Source organism: Neopelma chrysocephalum, unplaced genomic scaffold (assembly GCF_003984885.1).
Source record: "Neopelma chrysocephalum unplaced genomic scaffold, ASM398488v2 Primary Assembly neopelma1_78, whole genome shotgun sequence".
In the NCBI taxonomy this organism is placed as follows: domain Eukaryota; kingdom Metazoa; phylum Chordata; class Aves; order Passeriformes; family Pipridae; genus Neopelma; species Neopelma chrysocephalum.
In genome coordinates, this window is record NW_020897739.1 from 2,379,956 (window position 1) to 2,384,077 (window position 4,122).

Below are 4,122 nucleotides of genomic sequence, written 5' to 3' on the forward strand. Positions count from 1 at the left end.
GGGGCCGGGAAGGGCGCGAGGGGCCGGGAAGGGCGCGAGGGGCCGGGGCGTCCGGCTCGGATTTACCCTCGGGGTTTGTTTGTTTTTTTTTTTACATTGCAGAAGCCTGGGTGAACCCAGGTCCGCCTTCCGGAACCCCTTAATCCTTCGCTCTCGGGGATCGTCTCTGAGGGCACTCAGGATGGAATGTCAGAAATTGAGCGACCTCAAAAGAACGCAAGCATCACCGTTTTTTCCTCTAAAAATTAGCATCCCATGTGTTCTCTCAACACAGTTGTCTTTCAGCAACTTAGTTTCTGACTAAAACCACGCATAATGTAGTTGAAGAGGGAGGAAAGTTTCACTCTAGCAGGTTGCTAATGCCGCACACCAGCACTCTACGAACACCTCTGTGAAATAAAGCTGCAATATCCAACACTGACCTGTCTCTATAGAAAGCTGATTATTTTGGGTTGGGATTTCAGTCCATGTCATATGCATATTGTTGCTCTCTAAACTGAAGTAGTGTCGGAGCTGGAAAGGTTACATCTGATCGTGCAGTCAAAACTGCAAAGTACGAAGGCACGTGAGGCAAGCAGAAGGAAAAGGGGGAAAAACTCTATTTATAGACATATTTTAAAATTGTGCTGCTAATAATAATAATAATAATGAAGTCACTAGAGCGTAATAACCTCTTCCTCTTAGTATTCTTCCAGAGACATTAACAGATGTATAAATAGCAGAGTATTAAAAGCTCCCAGTTTCCACCAAGTAGGAAGGAATGAAAAATGTCCAGAATTTTATTTACTGCATGACAGTGAACAGATCATCACAAAAGTGCGTGTATTGCTTTGGATCAGTTGAATTTGTGCCAGTCCACGGGCAGACAACTAGGGAAAAAGAAAATAAAAAAACTCCACGCCTAACTGAACATGAAACTGCCTATTTTTTGTTCCTATTTAACTATTTTTGTTCCCTTACGTGTTGCACACAATGATGCCATTTTGCATTTAGCATCCACAGAGTCATAGTTTAGCATCATAAAGCTTTATTAAAAAAATCTTTATCAAAGGTAATGTACATTCTCACTAACACATATGTATATACAGAAAAACGTAGGTGGTACTGCATGATATTCAATATATGAGCAAATGCTCTGGTAAATTAGATGAGGCACTCACTTTGACAAGAAAAACAAAAGGAAGAGAGGCTCCAACAACATGTTTGAAAGAATGATTTTGGGAATGAAAACCAGACACACAGGTTTTACACCTTGATTGAGAGCCTGGACACTCACTGTTAATTTAGTAACAAAAATGAATAAAAATGGGATAAGTAAAAATTCTAAGATCTCAAAACCAAATAAATTGACCAGAGGGGAAATAAGTTGCCTGAGGAAACTGCCTCAGTTTTAAGAGTAAGAGCAAAATTTAACTATTCTTTTAATTAAGATCCAGCTCCAAAGCTTCCATATGCATAACAGAATATAGTTAGTATTTTTGTAGACCAGAACACTTTCTTGAGTGGATTCCAGTCTGTCTTAATAAATATCAAATAAAAACATTGGCATCATTTTCCCTTTGACCTTTTCCAAAGGTTATGAATATTTTAAAATAATTTTACAGTTTATTAAGGCCTCAGTATTTTTCTCTTATGAAAACAAAAAAACAGAAAGAAAGCTTGGGGGTCCTTCATTTTGAGCCTTAAAGGATTTCTTTTTACGTGCAGTTAAATGTAATAATACAGCACAACTTGCAATGCATTTGTATGTCTTGGTTTTATGCTCTTTAGGTACACAAGACTAATTATTTTATTTTGTAAACTTCATCTGTTATTATTCCAACAAGGAAAGCAGTTACCTGTGTCTTGTTCAGTTTAAAGAGTTAGAAGAGATGCTGTAGCACTGGAAAAAAGAGATATCAGCCTCTCCTTCTGTAGTGTACTGGGTGTTGTGACATCGATCAGATGTTCACAACTGCTCATCCACCTGTTATATTTTTTTAATTTAAAATGATCAGCCATTAACCTTAAAGCTGTAACTCATTTGCAATCCAGTACAGAGAAATAGAACATGTTGACCCACTGTTTCCATGTTGCATGTTTAGAAGTACACAGAACACTAAGGAGAAACACAAGGACATCCAGCAGCCTTCAGGTTTGAAGCCTAACGCTGTCAGGAATTATTTCCATAACTTTCCTTGGAAAGAGAAAGAGGCATTTTCAGAAGGAAGCTCTTACGTAGCCATGAAAGCTGCTGTGCCCCAAATGAAATTCCATGGCAGGAATCCATGTGTGGTGACAAACAAAATAATTAGAAGGGTTTTTGTCCGGAGTTACAGTACTCATTGCAACATCATACCAGGAGCACAGTATGTTACTCCTTCACTTGAGGAACAGTTAATTGTCATACTTAATATGTCACATTCTAGGAAATTAAAAGATATAAGACCAAAATAGTCTTCAAGATTCCAGAAATAAGCATGCCAGCTGCTGAAGTATCCAGCAGCTTAGAAGGAAAATGTGTTCTGCAGAAGAAAGGATGGCTTTTCACAGCTAATCCCTTGCTTAGATGGTGTAGTATCATCTCTGGTCCACACAAAATTCCTGCACTGCAGTTTAATCAAGTTTGCAGGTATGTTTTGAAAACCTCCTTCCTGAATCTACCAACCTCCTTTCCAACCCTATCCACTCGCTCTTATAACCTGGTAAGATCGGGAGCAGCTCTTTTAAAGCAATCTTTGTCTCATCTGGATTGTACCCCGTTTGCAGGACATGTACAGTATTGCAAGACTATTTCCTCTTAGTTCCTGTGTGCCTGCACATTTCTAGTGTGAAAATAATGTTTAGCTCTGCAAATGTTTCAGTCAGGTATTTCCCTGGAATTTGCCAAGCCCTTTTCTCTGACTAGGTACAAAGTCCTTAACTTCAATGATCCCAAATGTTCTTTTTTCGTCATGAATGACTCCCCAGACATTCTACAGTGCAATACCTGGACCAGGGTGGAAACAGGGCTTTGCACTGTCTCATTTTGCCTTGAAGCTTTCGGGAAGCAAAGGTTCCAGCTTGTCTAATGGCAGAATCTAAGGGGATTGGAAGGGAACTTAAAGCTCATCCAGTTCCAATCCCCTGCCATGGACAGGGACAGCTTCCATTAGACCAGCTCGGTCAGAGCTCCATCCAGCCTGGCCTTGACAAGCTGGATACGGAACTTTAGCCCACACAACAGTGCCAGCACACGCAGACATGGTGACCCTTGTACTGTTTTTGAAGGCAAATCCAAGAAGTGCAGCACACTCAAGTGAAAGATTTGGAAACAGAGGCAGCAAATGAACTCCCAGAGCTTAGTAAGAGCTGCGTGGGCCTTTAAAGCCTGTCCTGCTCTGGGGACAGTGGCACCCTTGCCAGTAGTCATCACCAGGCTCAGGGACTAAGTACCTGGAATGAATAGTGTTGACGTGGAGTCATCCTAAACCATACGTCATATTACCAACTAAAAACTCGATCTCTTGTGTAAAACAATCTTCTTTCTGAAATAAATATGACAGAAAGTCCCATCTACTCAGTGTCTCAGTGAGTTTTTTTCCAGTTCTAACAGTGTTTGTTTTGTCTGTATTTTCTGGTGATCTGAAAAACTTAAGCTGTTCTTTCCCTAATGCACTTTGATGTGCTGAGCAAAATTCCTTTCAGAGCTTTTTTTCAAGGATTGGGTTTTTTGTGTCTTGTTTTTTTTTCTACACTGATTCTTTTGAAGCTTTTTGAATTCAGTAAACATTGCAACTAAAAAGTTATTTCCCTACCAAATCTCTCTTCTAATCAATGCACAGTTGGCTTTTTGGGTTTTCTGTAAATTAATACAGACTTCTTGTATTGTGATACTCAAGGTCATGCCAAGCTGTAAATTCTAAGATAAAATTGATATCTCATTCTTTGCTTACATGTACAGAGCAGTTGCTGTCAAAATTCCTTTCTCGGAGATTTGAAGTCCTAGAAGTTGGTGCCAGGATCTCAGAATTAAAATTTTTCTCCTTCCCCTTTGAAAATACTAAAATACATACATTTTTATTTACATTCCCAAGCTGATGGCATACTAAGTGTTCAGTCCTATTGGTTTAGAGGGTTCTAAACTAAGGTTTAAGAAAAAAA